Below are 19,794 nucleotides of genomic sequence, written 5' to 3' on the forward strand. Positions count from 1 at the left end.
ATAAAAACTAGAGTTGAAAATCCCGACCAGTTATAAAAACTGGAATTGAAAATCCCGACCAGTTATAGAAACTGGAATTGAAAATCTTGACCAGTTATAGAAACTGGATTTGAAAATCCCGACCAGTTATAGAAACTGGATTTGAAAATCCCGACCAGTTATAAAATCTGTAATTGAAAATCCCGACCAGTTATAGAAACTGGATTTTAAAATCCCGACCAGTTATAGAAACTGGATTTGAAAATACCGACCAGTTATAGAAACTGGATTTGAAAATCCCGACCAGTTATAACACTGAATTTGAAAATCCCGACCAGTTATAAAACTGGATTTGAAAATCCCGACCAGTTATAAAACTGGATTTAAAAATCCTGACCAGTTATAGAAACTGGATTTGAAAATCCTGACCACTTATAAAACTGGATTTAAAAATCCCGACCAGTTATAGAAACTGGATTTAAAAATTCCGACCAGTTATGACACTAGATTTGAAAATCCCGACCTGTTATAGGTACTTGATTTGAAAATCCTGACCAGTTATAAAAACTGGATTTGAAAATCCCGACCACTTATAGAAACTGGATTTCAAAATACCGACCAGTTATAGAAACTGGATTTGAAAATCCCGAACAGTTATAGAAACTGGATTTGAAAATCCCGACCAGTTATAACACTGAATTTGAAAATCTCGACTAGTTATAAAAACTGGATTTGAAAATCCCGACCAGTTATAGAAACTGGATTTGAAAATCCTGACCAGTTATAGAAACTGAATTTGAAAATCCCGACCATTTATAGAAACTGGATTTGAAAATCATGATCAGTTATAACACTAGATTTGAAAATTCTGACCAATTATAAAACTGGATTTGAAAATCCCGACCAGTTATAAACACTGGATTTGAAAATCCCGACTAGTTATAAAACTGGATTTGAAAATTCCGACCAGTTATAAAACTGGATTTGAAAATCCCGACCAGTTATAGAAACTGGATTTGAAAATCCTGACCAGTTATAAAACTGGATTTGAAAATCCCGACCAGTTATAGAAACTGGATTTAAAAATCTGACTAGTTATGACACTAGATTTAAAAATTCCGACCAGTTATAGATACTGGATTTGAAAATCCCGATCAGTTATAAAAACTGGAGTTGAAAATCCAGACCATTTATAGAAACTGGATTTGAAAATCTCGACCAGTTATAGAAACTGTATTTGAAAATCCCGACTAGTTATAGAAACTAGATTTCAAAATCCCGACCAGTTATAGAAACTGGATTTGAAAATCACGACCAGTTATAAAAACTGGATTTGAAAATCCCGACCAGTTATAGAAACTGGATTTAAAAATTCCGACCAGTTACGACACTAGATTTGAAAATTCCGACCAGTTATAGATACTGGATTTGAAAATCCCGACGAGTTATAAAAACTGGAGTTGCAAATCCCGACCAGTTATAGAAACTGGATTTGAAAATCTCGACCAGTTATAGAAACTGTATTTGAAAATCCCGACCAGTTATAGAAACTGGATTTCAAAATCCCGACCAGTTATAGAAACTGGATTTGAAAATCCCTATCAGTTATAAAAACTAGATTTGAAAATCCCGACCAGTTATAAAATCTGGAATTGAAAATCCCGACCAATTATAGAAACTAGATTTCAAAATACCGACTAGTTATAGAAACTAGATTTGAAAATCCCGACCGGTTATAAAAACTGGATTTGAAAATCCTGACCAGTTATAGAAACTGAATTTGAAAATCCCGACCAGTTATAAACACTGGATTTGAAAATCCTGACCAGTTATAAAACTGGATTTGAAAATCCCGACGAGTTATAGAAACTGAATTTGAAAATCCCGACCAGTTATAAAAACTGGAATTAAAAATCTCGACCAATTATAAAACTAGATTTGAAAATCCCGACCAGTTATAGAAAATGGATTTGAAAATCCCGACCAGTTATAAAACTGGATTTGAAAATCCCGACCAATTATAAAACTGGATTTAAAAATCCCGACCAGTTATAGAAACTGGATTTGAAAATCCCCACCAGTTATAAAACTGGATTTGAAAATCCTAACCAGTTATAGAAAATGGATTTGAAAATCCCGACCAGTTATAAAACTGGATTTGAAAATCCCGACCAGTTATAAAACTGGATTTAAAAATCCTGACCAGTTATAGAAACTGGATTTGAAAATCCTGACCACTTATAAAACTGGATTTGAAAATCCCGACCAGTTATAGAAACTGGATTTAAAAATTCCGACCAGTTATGACACTAGATTTGAAAATCCCGACCTGTTATAGATACTTGATTTGAAAATCCTGACCAGTTATAAAAACTAGAGTTGAAAATCCTGACCAGTTATAAAAACTGGATTTGAAAATCCTGACCAGTTATAGAAACTGAATTTGAAAATCCCGACCAGTTATAAACACTGAATTTGAAAATCCTGACCAGTTATAAAACTGGATTTGAAAATCCCGACGAGTTATAGAAACTGAATTTGAAAATCATGATCAGTTATAACACTGGATTTGAAAATCCCGACCAATTATAAAACTAGATTTGAAAATCCCGACCAGTTATAGAAAATAGATTTGAAAATCCCGACCAGTTATAAAACTGGATTTGAAAATCCCGACCAGTTATAAAACTGGATTTAAAAATCCCGACCAGTTATAGAAACTGGATTTGAAAATCCCCACCAGTTATAAAACTGGATTTGAAAATCCTGACCAGTTATAGAAAATGGATTTGAAAATCCCGACCAGTTATAAAACTGGATTTGAAAATCCCGACCAGTTATAAAACTGGATTTAAAAATCCTGACCAGTTATAGAAACTGGATTTGAAAATCCTGACCACTTATAAAACTGGATTTAAAAATCCCGACCAGTTATAGAAACTGGATTTAAAAATTCCGACCAGTTATGACACTAGATTTGAAAATCCCGACCTGTTATAGATACTTGATTTGAAAATCCTGACCAGTTATAAAAACTAGAGTTGAAAATCCCGACCAGTTATAAAAACTGGAATTGAAAATCCCGACCAGTTATAGAAACTGGAATTGAAAATCTTGACCAGTTATAGAAACTGGATTTGAAAATCCCGACCAGTTATAGAAACTGGATTTGAAAATCCCGACCAGTTATAAAATCTGTAATTGAAAATCCCGACCAGTTATAGAAACTGGATTTTAAAATCCCGACCAGTTATAGAAACTGGATTTGAAAATACCGACCAGTTATAGAAACTGGATTTGAAAATCCCGACCAGTTATAACACTGAATTTGAAAATCCCGACCAGTTATAGAAACTGGTTTTGAAAATCCCGACCAGTTGTAAAAACTGAATTTTGAAAATCCCGACCAGTTACAAAAACTGGATTTGAAAATCCCGACCAGTTATAAAAACTAGATTTGAAAATCCCGACCAGTTATAGAAACTGGATTCGAAAATCCCGACGAGTTATAGAAACTGGATTTGAAAATCCCTACCAGTTATAGAAACTAGATTTGAAAATCCCGACTAGTTATAAAACTGGATTTAAAAATCCCGACCAGTTATAGAAATTGGATTTGAAAATCCCGACCAGTTATAAAAACTGGATTTGAAAATCCCGACCACTTACAGAAACTGGATTTCAAAATACCGACCAGTTATAGAAACTGGATTTGAAAATCCCGACCAGTTATAGAAACTGGATTTGAAAATCCCGACCAGTTATAAAACTGAATTTGAAAATCCCGACCAGTTATAAAAACTGGATTTGAAAATCCCGACCAGTTATAGAAACTGGATTTGAAAATCCTGACCAGTTATAGAAACTGAATTTGAAAATCCCGACCATTTATAGAAACTGGATTTGAAAATCATGATCAGTTATAACACTAGATTTGAAAATTCCGACCAATTATAAAACTGGATTTGAAAATCCCGACCAGTTATAAAAACTAGATTTGAAAATCCCGACCAGTTATAAAAACTAGATTTGAAAATCCCGACCAGTTATAGAAACTGGATTTGAAAATCCCGACCAGTTATAGAAACTGGATTTGAAAATCCCTACCAGTTATAGAAACTAGATTTGAAAATCCCGACTAGTTATAAAACTGGATTTAAAAATCCCGACCAGTTATAGAAATTGGATTTGAAAATCCCGACCAGTTATAAAAACTGGATTTGAAAATCCCGACCACTTATAGAAACTGGATTTCAAAATACCGACCAGTTATAGAAACTGGATTTGAAAATCCCGACCAGTTATAGAAACTAGATTTGAAAATCCCGACTAGTTATAAAACTGGATTTGAAAATCCTGACCAATTATAAAACTGGATTTAAAAATCCCGACCAGTTATAGAAACTGGATTTGAAAATCCCGACCAGTTATAAAACTGGATTTGAAAATCCCGACCAGTTATAGAAACTGGATTTAAAAATTCTGACTAGTTATGACACTAGATTTAAAAATTCCGACCAGTTATAGATACTGGATTTGAAAATCCCGACCAGTTATAAAAACTGGAGTTGAAAATCCAGACCATTTATAGAAACTGGATTTGAAAATCTCGACCAGTTATAGAAACTAGATTTCAAAATCCCGACCAGTTATAGAAACTGGATTTGAAAATCACGACTAGTTATAGAAACTGGATTTGAAAATCCCGACCAGTTATAGAAACTAGACTTCAAAATCCCGACCAGTTATAGAAACTAGATTTGAAAATCACGACTAGTTATAGAAACTGGATTTGAAAATCCCGACCAGTTATAGAAACTGGATTTCAAAATCCCGACCAGTTATAGAAACTGGATTTGAAAATCCCTATCAGTTATAAAAACTGGATTTGAAAATCCCGACCAGTTATAAAATCTGGAATTGAAAATCCCGACCAATTATAGAAACTAGATTTCAAAATCCCGACCAGTTATAGAAACTAGATTTGAAAATCCCGACCGGTTATAAAAACTGGATTTGAAAATCCCGACCAGTTATAGAAACTTGATTTGAAAATCCTGACCAGTTATAGAAACTAGATTTGAAAATCCCGACCAGTTATAAAAACTGGATTTGAAAATCCCGACCAGTTATAAAACTGGATTTGAAAATCCCGACCAGTTATAGAAACTGGATTTGAAAATCCTGATCAGTTATAACACTGGATTTGAAAATCCCGACCCGTTATAGAAACTGGATTTCAAAATCCCGACCAGTTATAGAAACTGGATTTGAAAATCCCGACCAGTTATAACACTGAATTTGAAAATCCCGACCGGTTATAAAAACTGGATTTGAAAATCCCGACCAGTTATAAAACTGGATTTGAAAATCCCGACCAGTTATAGAAACTGGATTTGAAAATCCTGATCAGTTATAACACTGGATTTGAAAATCTCGACCAATTATAAAACTAGATTTGAAAATCCCGACCAGTTATAGAAAATGGATTTGAAAATCCCGACCAGTTATAAAAACTGGATTTGAAAATCCCGACCAGTTATAGAAACTGGATTTGAAAATCCCGACCAGTTATAACACTGGATTTGAAAATCGCGAGGAGTTATAGAAACTGAATTTGAAAATCCTGATCAGTTATAACACTAGATTTGAAAATCCCGACTAATTACAAAACAAGATTTGAAAATCCCGACCAGTTATAGAAAATGGATTTGAAAATCCCGACCAGTTATAAAACTGGATTTGAAAATCCCGACTAGTTATAAAACTGGATTTGAAAATCCCGACGAGTTATAAAAGCTGAATTTGAAAATCCTGATCAGTTATAACACTGGATTTGAAAATCCCGACCATTTATAAAACTAGATTTGAAAATCCCGACCAGTTATAGAAAATGGATTTGAAAATCCCGATCAGTTATAAAACTGGATTTGAAAATCCCGACCAGTTATAAAACTGGATTTGAAAATCCCGACCAGTTATAACACTAGATTTAAAAATCACGACCAGTTATAGAAACTGGATTTGAAAATCCCGACCAGTTATAAAACTGGATTTGAAAATCCTGACCAGTTATAGAAAATGGATTTGAAAATCCCGACCAGTTATAAAACTGGATTTGAAAATCCCGACCAGTTATAAAACTGGATTTAAAAATCCTGACCAGTTATAGAAACTGGATTTGAAAATCCTGACCACTTATAAAACTGGATTTGAAAATCCCGACCAGTTATAGAAACTGGATTTAAAAATTCCGACCAGTTATGACACTAGATTTGAAAATCCTGACCTGTTATAGATACTTGATTTGAAAATCCTGACCAGTTATAAAAACTAGAGTTGAAAATACCGACCAGTTATAAAAACTGGAATTGAAAATCCCGACCAGTTATAGAAACTGGAATTGAAAATCTCGACCAGTTATAGAAACTGGATTTGAAAATCCCGACCAGTTATAGAAACTGGATTTGAAAATCCCGACCAGTTATAAAATCTGGAATTGAAAATCCCGACCAGTTATAGAAACTGGATTTGAAAATCCCGACCAGTTATAGAAACTGGATTTGAAAATCCCGACCAGTTATAGAAACTGGATTTGAAAATCCCGACCAGTTATAACACTGAATTTGAAAATCCTGACCAGTTATAGAAACTGGATTTGAAAATCCCGACCAGTTATAACACTGATTTTGAAAATCATGACCGGTTATAAAAACTGGATTTGAAAATCCCGACCAGTTATAGAAACTTGATTTGAAAATCCTGACCAGTTATAGAAACTGGATTTGAAAATCCCGACTAGTTATAAAAACTGGATTTGAAAATCCCTACCAGTTATAAAACTGGATTTGAAAATCGCGAACAGTTATAGAAACTGGATTTGAAAATCCTGATCAGTTATAACACTGGATTTGAAAATTCCGACCAATTATAAAACTAGATTTGAAAATCACGACCAGTTATGACACTAGATTTGGAAATCACGACCAGTTATAGAAACTGGATTTGAAAATCCCGACAAGTTATAGAAATTGGATTTGAAAATCCCGACCAGTTATAGAAACTGGATTTGAAAATCTCGACCAGTTGTAAAAACTGAATTTTGAAAATCCTGACCAGTTACAAAAACTGGATTTGAAAATTCCGACCAGTTATAAAAACTAGATTTGAAAATCCCGACCAGTTATAGAAACTCGATTTGAAAATCCCAACCAGTTATAGAAACTGGATTTGAAAATCCGACCAGTTATAGAAACTAGATTTGAAAATCCCGACCAGTTATAAAACTGGATTTGAAAATCCCGACCAGTTATAGAAACTGGATTTGAAAATCCAGACCAGTTATAAAATCTAGAATTGAAAATCCCGACCATTTATAGAAACTGGATTTCAAAATCCCGACCAGTTATAGAAACTTGTTTTGAAAATCCCGACCAGTTATAGAAACTGAATTTGAAAATCCCGACCAGTTATAAACACTGGATTTGAAAATCCCGACCAGTTATAAAACTGGATTTGAAAATCGCGAGGAGTTATAGAAACTGAATTTGAAAATCCTGATCAGTTATAACACTAGATTTGAAAATCCCGACTAATTACAAAACAAGATTTGAAAATCCCGACCAGTTATAGAAAATGGATTTGAAAATCCCGACCAGTTATAAAACTGGATTTGAAAATCCCGACTAGTTATAAAACTGGATTTGAAAATCCCGACGAGTTATAGAAGCTGAATTTGAAAATCCCGACTAGTTATAAAACTGGATTTGAAAATCCCAACGAGTTATAGAAGCTGAATTTGAAAATCCTAATCAGTTATAACACTGGATTTGAAAATCCCGACCAATTATAAAACTAGATTTGAAAATCCTGACCAGTTATAGAAAATGGATTTGAAAATCCCGACCAGTTATAAAAACTGGATTTGAAAATCCCGACCAGTTATAAAAACTGGATTTCAAAATCCCGACCAGTTATAGAAACTGGATTTGAAAATCCCGACCAGTTATAAAAACTGGATTTGAAAATCCCGACCAGTTATAACACTGAATTTGAAAATCCCGACCAGTTATAAAAACTGGATTTGAAAATCCCGACCAGTTATGAAAACTGAATTTGAAAATCCTGACCAGTTATAAAACTGGATTTGAAAATCCCGACCAGTTATAAAAACTGAATTTGAAAATCCCGACCAGTTATAAAACTGGATTTGAAAATCCCGACCAGTTATAGAAACTGGATTTGAAAATCCTGATCAGTTATAACACTGGATTTGAAAATCTCGACCAATTATAAAACTAGATTTGAAAATCCCGACCAGTTATAGAAAATGGATTTGAAAATCCCGACCAGTTATAAAACTGGATTTGAAAATCCCGACCAGTTATAGAAACTGGATTTGAAAATCCCGACCAGTTATAACACTGAATTCGAAAATCCCGACCAGTTATAAAAACTGGATTTGAAAATCCCGACTAGTTATAAAAACTGGATTTGAAAATCCTGACCAGTTATAGAAACTGAATTTGAAAATCCTGACCAGTTATAAAAACTGGATTTGAAAATCCCGACCAGTTATAAAACTGGATTTGAAAATCGCGAGGAGTTATAGAAACTGAATTTGAAAATCCTGATCAGTTATAACACTAGATTTGAAAATCCCGACTAATTACAAAACAAGATTTGAAAATCCCGACCAGTTATAGAAAATGGATTTGAAAATCCCGACCAGTTATAAAACTGGATTTGAAAATCCCGACTAGTTATAAAACTGGATTTGAAAATCCCGACGAGTTATAGAAGCTGAATTTGAAAATCCTGATCAGTTATAACACTGGATTTGAAAATCCCGACCATTTATAAAACTAGATTTGAAAATCCCGACCAGTTATAGAAAATGGATTTGAAAATCCCGACCAGTTATAAAACTGGATTTGAAAATCCCGACCAGTTATAAAACTGGATTTGAAAATCCCGACCAGTTATAAAACTAGATTTAAAAATCACGACCAGTTATAGAAACTGGATTTGAAAATCCCGACCAGTTATAAAACTGGATTTGAAAATCCTGACCAGTTATAGAAAATGGATTTGAAAATCCCGACCAGTTATAAAACTGGATTTGAAAATCCCGACCAGTTATAAAACTGGATTTAAAAATCCTGACCAGTTATAGAAACTGGATTTGAAAATCCTGACCACTTATAAAACTGGATTTGAAAATCCCGACCAGTTATAGAAACTGGATTTAAAAATTCCGACCAGTTATGACACTAGATTTGAAAATCCTGACCTGTTATAGATACTTGATTTGAAAATCCTGACCAGTTATAAAAACTAGAGTTGAAAATACCGACCAGTTATAAAAACTGGAATTGAAAATCCCGACCAGTTATAGAAACTGGAATTGAAAATCTCGACCAGTTATAGAAACTGGATTTGAAAATCCCGACCAGTTATAGAAACTGGATTTGAAAATCCCGACCAGTTATAAAATCTGGAATTGAAAATCCCGACCAGTTATAGAAACTGGATTTCAAAATCCCGACCAGTTATAGAAACTGGATTTGAAAATCCCGACCAGTTATAGAAACTGGATTTGAAAATCCCGACCAGTTATAACACTGAATTTGAAAATCCTGACCAGTTATAGAAACTGCATTTGAAAATCCCGACCAGTTATAACACTGAATTTGAAAATCATGACCGGTTATAAAAACTGGATTTGAAAATCCCGACCAGTTATAGAAACTTGATTTGAAAATCCTGACCAGTTATAGAAACTGGATTTGAAAATCCCGACTAGTTATAAAAACTGGATTTGAAAATCCCTACCAGTTATAAAACTGGATTTGAAAATCGCGAACAGTTATAGAAACTGGATTTGAAAATCCTGATCAGTTATAACACTGGATTTGAAAATTCCGACCAATTATAAAACTAGATTTGAAAATCACGACCAGTTATGACACTAGATTTGGAAATCACGACCAGTTATAGAAACTGGATTTGAAAATCCCGACCAGTTATAGAAACTGGATTTGAAAATCCCGACCAGTTATAGAAACTGGATTTGAAAATCTCGACCAGTTGTAAAAACTGAATTTTGAAAATCCTGACCAGTTACAAAAACTGGATTTGAAAATTCCGACCAGTTATAAAAACTAGATTTGAAAATCCCGACCAGTTATAGAAACTCGATTTGAAAATCCCAACCAGTTATAGAAACTGGATTTGAAAATCCGACCAGTTATAGAAACTAGATTTGAAAATCCCGACCAGTTATAAAACTGGATTTGAAAATCCCGACCAGTTATAGAAACTGAATTTGAAAATCCTGACCAGTTATAAAAACTGGATTTGAAAATCCCGACCAGTTATAAAACTGGATTTGAAAATCGCGAGGAGTTATAGAAACTGAATTTGAAAATCCTGATCAGTTATAACACTAGATTTGAAAATCCCGACTAATTACAAAACAAGATTTGAAAATCCCGACCAGTTATAGAAAATGGATTTGAAAATCCCGACCAGTTATAAAACTGGATTTGAAAATCCCGACTAGTTATAAAACTGGATTTGAAAATCCCGACGAGTTATAGAAGCTGAATTTGAAAATCCTGATCAGTTATAACACTGGATTTGAAAATCCCGACCATTTATAAAACTAGATTTGAAAATCCCGACCAGTTATAGAAAATGGATTTGAAAATCCCGACCAGTTATAAAACTGGATTTGAAAATCCCGACCAGTTATAAAACTGGATTTGAAAATCCCGACCAGTTATAAAACTAGATTTAAAAATCACGACCAGTTATAGAAACTGGATTTGAAAATCCCGACCAGTTATAAAACTGGATTTGAAAATCCTGACCAGTTATAGAAAATGGATTTGAAAATCCCGACCAGTTATAAAACTGGATTTGAAAATCCCGACCAGTTATAAAACTGGATTTAAAAATCCTGACCAGTTATAGAAACTGGATTTGAAAATCCTGACCACTTATAAAACTGGATTTGAAAATCCCGACCAGTTATAGAAACTGGATTTAAAAATTCCGACCAGTTATGACACTAAATTTGAAAATCCTGACCTGTTATAGATACTTGATTTGAAAATCCTGACCAGTTATAAAAACTAGAGTTGAAAATACCGACCAGTTATAAAAACTGGAATTGAAAATCCCGACCAGTTATAGAAACTGGAATTGAAAATCTCGACCAGTTATAGAAACTGGATTTGAAAATCCCGACCAGTTATAGAAACTGGATTTGAAAATCCCGACCAGTTATAAAATCTGGAATTGAAAATCCCGACCAGTTATAGAAACTGGATTTCAAAATCCCGACCAGTTATAGAAACTGGATTTGAAAATCCCGACCAGTTATAGAAACTGGATTTGAAAATCCCGACCAGTTATAACACTGAATTTGAAAATCCTGACCAGTTATAGAAACTGCATTTGAAAATCCCGACCAGTTATAACACTGAATTTGAAAATCATGACCGGTTATAAAAACTGGATTTGAAAATCCCGACCAGTTATAGAAACTTGATTTGAAAATCCTGACCAGTTATAGAAACTGGATTTGAAAATCCCGACTAGTTATAAAAACTGGATTTGAAAATCCCTACCAGTTATAAAACTGGATTTGAAAATCGCGAACAGTTATAGAAACTGGATTTGAAAATCCTGATCAGTTATAACACTGGATTTGAAAATTCCGACCAATTATAAAACTAGATTTGAAAATCACGACCAGTTATGACACTAGATTTGGAAATCACGACCAGTTATAGAAACTGGATTTGAAAATCCCGACCAGTTATAGAAACTGGATTTGAAAATCCCGACCAGTTATAGAAACTGGATTTGAAAATCTCGACCAGTTGTAAAAACTGAATTTTGAAAATCCTGACCAGTTACAAAAACTGGATTTGAAAATTCCGACCAGTTATAAAAACTAGATTTGAAAATCCCGACCAGTTATAGAAACTCGATTTGAAAATCCCAACCAGTTATAGAAACTGGATTTGAAAATCCGACCAGTTATAGAAACTAGATTTGAAAATCCCGACCAGTTATAAAACTGGATTTGAAAATCCCGACCAGTTATAGAAACTGGATTTGAAAATCCAGACCAGTTATAAAATCTAGAATTGAAAATCCCGACCAGTTATAGAAACTGGATTTCAAAATCCCGACCAGTTATAGAAACTTGTTTTGAAAATCCCGACCAGTTATAGAAACTGAATTTGAAAATCCCGACCAGTTATAAACACTGGATTTGAAAATCCCGACCAGTTATAAAACTGGATTTGAAAATCGCGAGGAGTTATAGAAACTGAATTTGAAAATCCTGATCAGTTATAACACTAGATTTGAAAATCCCGACTAATTACAAAACAAGATTTGAAAATCCCGACCAGTTATAGAAAATGGATTTGAAAATCCCGACCAGTTATAAAACTGGATTTGAAAATCCCGACTAGTTATAAAACTGGATTTGAAAATCCCGACGAGTTATAGAAGCTGAATTTGAAAATCCCGACTAGTTATAAAACTGGATTTGAAAATCCCGACGAGTTATAGAAGCTGAATTTGAAAATCCTAATCAGTTATAACACTGGATTTGAAAATCCCGACCAATTATAAAACTAGATTTGAAAATCCTGACCAGTTATAGAAAATGGATTTGAAAATCCCGACCAGTTATAAAAACTGGATTTGAAAATCCCGACCAGTTATAAAAACTGGATTTCAAAATCCCGACCAGTTATAGAAACTGGATTTGAAAATCCCGACCAGTTATAGAAACTGGATTTGAAAATCCCGACTAGTTATAACACTGAATTTGAAAATCCCGACCAGTTATAAAAACTGGATTTGAAAATCCCGACCAGTTATAAAAACTGAATTTGAAAATCCTGACCAGTTATAGAAACTGAATTTGAAAATCCTGACCAGTTATAAAAACTGGATTTGAAAATCCTGACCAGTTATAGAAACTGGATTTGAAAATCCCGACCAGTTATAAACACTGGATTTGAAAATCCTGACCAGTTATAAAACTGGATTTGAAAATCCCGACGAGTTATAGAAACTGAATTTGAAAATCATGATCAGTTATAACACTGGATTTGAAAATCCCGACCAATTATAAAACTAGATTTGAAAATCCCGACTAGTTATAGAAAATGGATTTGAAAATCCCGACCAGTTATAATACTGGATTTGAAAATCCCGACCAGTTATAAAACTGGATTTGAAAATCCCGACCAGTTATAGAAACTGGATTTGAAAATCCCGACCAGTTATAAAACTGGATTTGAAAATCCTGACCAGTTATAGAAAATGGATTTGAAAATCCCAACCAGTTATAAAACTGGATTTGAAAATCCCGACCAGTTATAAAACTGGATTTAAAAATCCTGACCAGTTATAGAAACTGGATTTGAAAATCCTGACCACTTATAAAACTGGATTTAAAAATCCCGACCAGTTATAGAAACTGGATTTAAAAATTCCGACCAGTTATGACACTAGATTTGAAAATCCCGACCTGTTATAGATACTTGATTTGAAAATCCTGACCAGTTATAAAAACTAGAGTTGAAAATCCCGACCAGTTATAAAAACTGTAATTGAAAATCCCGACCAGTTATAGAAACTGGAATTGAAAATTTCGACCAGTTATAGAAACTGGATTTGAAAATCCCGACCAGTTATAGAAACTGGATTTGAAAATCCCGACCAGTTATAAAATCTGGAATTGAAAATCCCGACCAGTTATAGAAACTGGATTTCAAAATCCCGACCAGTTATAGAAACTGGATTTGAAAATCCCGACCAGTTATAGAAACTGGATTTGAAAATCCCGACCAGTTATAACACTGAATTTGAAAATCCCGACCAGTTATAGAAACTGGATTTGAAAATCCCGACCAGTTATAACACTGAATTTGAAAATCATGACCGGTTATAAAAACTGGATTTAAAAATCCCGACCAGTTATAGAAACTTGATTTGAAAATCCTGACCAGTTATAGAAACTGGATTTGAAAATCCCGACAAGTTATAAAAACTGGATTTGAAAATCCCGACCAGTTATAAAACTGGATTTTGAAAATCGCGAACAGTTATAGAAACTGGATTTGAAAATCCTGATCAGTTATAACACTGGATTTGAAAATTCTGACCAATTATAAAACTAGATTTGAAAATCGGGACCTGTTATAGAAACTGCATTTGAAAATCCCGACCAGTTATAAATCTGGATTTGAAAATTCCAACCAGTTATAAAACTAGATTTAAAAATCCCGACCAGTTATAGAAACTGCATTTGAAAATCCTGACCAGTTATAAAACTGGATTTGAAAATCCCGACCAGTTATAGAAATTGAATTTGAAAATCACGACCAGTTATGACACTAGATTTGGAAATCACGACCAGTTATAGAAATTGGATTTGAAAATCCCGACCAGTTATAGAAACTGGATTTGAAAATCCCGACCAGTTATAGAAACTGGATTTGAAAATCCCGACCAGTTGTAAAAACTGGATTTGAAAATCCTGATCAGTTATAACACTGGATTTGAAAATCCCGACCAGTTATAGAAACTGGATTTCAAAATCCCGACCAGTTATAGAAACTGGATTTGAAAATCCCGACCAGTTATAACACTGAATTTGAAAATCCCGACCGGTTATAAAAACTGGATTTGAAAATCCCGACCAGTTATAAAACTGGATTTGAAAATCCCGACCAGTTATAGATACTGGATTTGAAAATCCTGATCAGTTATAACACCGGATTTGAAAATCCCGACCAATTATAAAACTGAATTTGAAAATCCCGACCAGTTATAGAAACTGGATTTAAAAATTCCGACCAGTTATGACACTAGATTTGAAAATCCCAACCTGTTATAGATACTTGATTTGAAAATCATGACCAATTATAAAACTAGATTTGAAAATCCCGACCAATTATAAAACTGGATTTGAAAATCCCGACCAGTTATAAAAACTGGATTTGAAAATCCAGACCAGTTATAAAATCTAGAATTGAAAATCCCGACCTGTTATAGAAACTGTATTTCAAAATCCCGACCAGTTATAGAAACTGGATTTGAAAATCCCGACCAGTTATAGAAACTGGATTTGAAAATCCCGACCAGTTATAACACTGAATTTGAAAATCCCGACCGGTTATAAAAACTGGATTTGAAAATCCCGACCAGTTATAGAAACTTGATTTGAAAATCCTGACCAGTTGTAGAAACTGGATTTGAAAATCCCGACCAGTTATAAAAACTGGATTTGAAAATCCCGACAAATTATAAAACTGGATTTGAAAATCCCGACCAGTTATAGAAACTGGATTTGAAAATCCAGATCAGTTATAACGCTGAATTTAAAAATCTCGACCAGTTATAAAACTAGATTTGAAAATCGGGACCTCTTATAGAAACTGGATTTGAAAATCCCGACCAGTTATAAATCTGGATTTGAAAATCCCAACCAGTTATAAAACTAGATTTAAAAATCCCGACCAGTTATAGAAATTGCATTTGAAAATCCTGACCAGTTATAAAACTGGATTTGAAAATCCCGACTAGTTATAAAACTGGATTTAAAAATCCCGACCAGTTATAGAAATTGGATTTGAAAATCCCGACCAGTTATAAAAACTGGATTTAAAAATCCCGACCACTTATAGAAACTGGATTTCAAAATACCGACCAGTTATAGAAACTGGATTTGAAAATCCCGAACAGTTATAGAAACTGGATTTGAAAATCCCGACCAGTTATAAAAACTGGATTTGAAAATCCCGACCAGTTATAGAAACTGGATTTGAAAATCCTGACCAGTTATAGAAACTGAATTTGAAAATCCCGACCATTTATAGAAACTGGATTTGAAAATCATGATCAGTTATAACACTAGATTTGAAAATTCCGACCAATTATAAAACTGGATTTGAAAATCCCGACCAGTTATAAACACTGGATTTGAAAATCCCGACTAGTTATAAAACTGGATTTGAAAATCCCGACCAATTATAAAACTGGATTTAAAAATCCCGACCAGTTATAGAAACTGGATTTGAAAATCCCGACCAGTTATAAAACTGGATTTGAAAATCCCGACCAGTTATAGAAACTGGATTTAAAAATCCTGACCAGTTATAAAACTGGATTTGAAAATCCCGACCAGTTATAGAAACTGGATTTAAAAATCTGACTAGTTATGACACTAGATTTAAAAATTCCGACCAGTTATAGATACTGGATTTGAAAATCCCGATCAGTTATAAAAACTGGAGTTGAAAATCCAGACCATTTATAGAAACTGGATTTGAAAATCTCGACCAGTTATAGAAACTGTATTTGAAAATCCCGACCAGTTATAAAAACTAGATTTTAAAATCCCGACCAGTTATAGAAACTGGATTTGAAAATCACGACTAGTTATAGAAACTGGATTTGAAAATCCCGACCAGTTATAGAAACTGGATTTAAAAATACCGACCAGTTATGACACTAGATTTGAAAATTCCGACCAGTTATAGATACTGGATTTGAAAATCCCGACGAGTTATAAAAACTGGAGTTGCAAATCCCGACCAGTTATAGAAACTGGATTTGAAAATCTCGACCAGTTATAGAAACTGTATTTGAAAATCCCGACCAGTTATAGAAACTGGATTTCAAAATCCCGACCAGTTATAGAAACTGGATTTGAAAATCCCTATCAGTTATAAAAACTGGATTTGAAAATCCCGACCAGTTATAAAATCTGGAATTGAAAATCCCGACCAATTATAGAAACTAGATTTCAAAATACCGACTAGTTATAGAAACTAGATTTGAAAATCCCGACCGGTTATAAAAACTGGATTTGAAAATCCTGACCAGTTATAGAAACTGAATTTGAAAATCCCGACCAGTTATAAACACTGGATTTGAAAATCCTGACCAGTTATAAAACTGGATTTGAAAATCCCGACGAGTTATAGAAACTGAATTTGAAAATCCCGACCAGTTATAAAAACTGGAATTGAAAATCCCGACCAATTATAAAACTAGATTTGAAAATCCCGACCAGTTATAGAAAATGGATTTGAAAATCCCGACCAGTTATAAAACTGGATTTGAAAATCCCGACCAATTATAAAACTGGATTTAAAAATCCCGACCAGTTATAGAAACTGGATTTGAAAATCCCCACCAGTTATAAAACTGGATTTGAAAATCCTAACCAGTTATAGAAAATGGATTTGAAAATCCCGACCAGTTATAAAACTGGATTTAAAAATCCTGACCAGTTATAGAAACTGGATTTGAAAATCCTGACCACTTATAAAACTGGATTTGAAAATCCCGACCAGTTATAGAAACTGGATTTAAAAATTCCGACCAGTTATGACACTAGATTTGAAAATCACGACCTGTTATAGATACTTGATTTGAAAATCCTGACCAGTTATAAAAACTATAGTTGAAAATCCCGACCAGTTATAAAAACTGGATTTGAAAATCCTGACCAGTTATAGAAACTGAATTTGAAAATCCCGACCAGTTATAAACACTGGATTTGAAAATCCTGACCAGTTATAAAACTGGATTTGAAAATCCCGACGAGTTATAGAAACTGAATTTGAAAATCATGATCAGTTATAACACTGGATTTGAAAATCCCGACCAATTATAAAACTAGATTTGAAAATCCCGACCAGTTATAGAAAATGGATTTGAAAATCGCGACCAGTTATAAAACTGGATTTGAAAATCCCGACCAGTTATAAAACTGGATTTAAAAATCCCGACCAGTTATAGAAACTGGATTTGAAAATCCCCACCAGTTATAAAACTGGATTTGAAAATCCTGACCAGTTATAGAAAATGGATTTGAAAATCCCGACCAGTTATAAAACTGGATTTGAAAATCCCGACCAGTTATAAAACTGGATTTAAAAATCCTGACCAGTTATAGAAACTGGATTTGAAAATCCTGACCACTTATAAAACTGGATTTAAAAATCCCGACCAGTTATAGAAACTGGATTTAAAAATTCCGACCAGTTATGACACTAGATTTGAAAATCCCGACCTGTTATAGGTACTTGATTTGAAAATCCTGACCAGTTATAAAAACTGGATTTGAAAATCCCGACCACTTATAGAAACTGGATTTCAAAATACCGACCAGTTATAGAAACTGGATTTGAAAATCCCGAACAGTTATAGAAACTGGATTTGAAAATCCCGACCAGTTATAACACTGAATTTGAAAATCCCGACTAGTTATAAAAACTGGATTTGAAAATCCCGACCAGTTATAGAAACTGGATTTGAAAATCCTGACCAGTTATAGAAACTGAATTTGAAAATCCCGACCATTTATAGAAACTGGATTTGAAAATCATGATCAGTTATAACACTAGATTTGAAAATTCCGACCAATTATAAAACTGGATTTGAAAATCCCGACCAGTTATAAACACTGGATTTGAAAATCCCGACTAGTTATAAAACTGGATTTGAAAATTCCGACCAATTATAAAACTGGATTTAAAAATCCCGACCAGTTATAGAAACTGGATTTGAAAATCCCGACCAGTTATAAAACTGGATTTGAAAATCCCGACCAGTTATAGAAACTGGATTTGAAAATCCTGACCAGTTATAAAACTGGATTTGAAAATCCCGACCAGTTATAGAAACTGGATTTAAAAATCTGACTAGTTATGACCCTAGATTTAAAAATTCCGACCAGTTATAGATACTGGATTTGAAAATCCCGATCAGTTATAAAAACTGGAGTTGAAAATCCAGACCATTTATAGAAACTGGATTTGAAAATCTCGACCAGTTATAGAAACTGTATTTGAAAATCCCGACTAGTTATAGAAACTAGATTTCAAAATCCCGACCAGTTATAGAAACTGGATTTGAAAATCACGACCAGTTATAAAAACTGGATTTGAAAATCCCGACCAGTTATAGAAACTGGATTTAAAAATTCCGACCAGTTACGACACTAGATTTGAAAATTCCGACCAGTTATAGATACTGGATTTGAAAATCCCGACGAGTTATAAAAACTGGAGTTGCAAATCCCGACCAGTTATAGAAACTGGATTTGAAAATCTCGACCAGTTATAGAAACTGTATTTGAAAATCCCGACTAGTTATAGAAACTGGATTTCAAAATCCCGACCAGTTATAGAAACTGGATTTGAAAATCCCTATCAGTTATAAAAACTGGATTTGAAAATCCCGACCAGTTATAAAATCTGGAATTGAAAATCCCGACCAATTATAGAAACTAGATTTCAAAATACCGACTAGTTATAGAAACTAGATTTGAAAATCCCGACCAGTTATAAAAACTGGATTTGAAAATCCTGACCAGTTATAGAAACTGAATTTGAAAATCCCGACCAGTTATAAACACTGGATTTGAAAATCCTGACCAGTTATAAAACTGGATTTGAAAATCCCGACGAGTTATAGAAACTGAATTTGAAAATCCCGACCAGTTATAAAAACTGGAATTGAAAATCCCGACCAATTATAAAACTAGATTTGAAAATCCCGACCAGTTATAGAAAATGGATTTGAAAATCCCGACCAGTTATAAAACTGGATTTGAAAATCCCGACCAATTATAAAACTGGATTTAAAAATCCCGACCAGTTATAGAAACTGGATTTGAAAATCCCCACCAGTTATAAAACTGGATTTGAAAATCCTAACCAGTTATAGAAAATGGATTTGAAAATCCCGACCAGTTATAAAACT

This window comes from Nuphar pumila, chromosome 10 (assembly GCF_984573655.1).
Source record: "Nuphar pumila chromosome 10, dmNupPumi1.hap1.1, whole genome shotgun sequence".
NCBI classification, from domain to species: domain Eukaryota; kingdom Viridiplantae; phylum Streptophyta; class Magnoliopsida; order Nymphaeales; family Nymphaeaceae; genus Nuphar; species Nuphar pumila.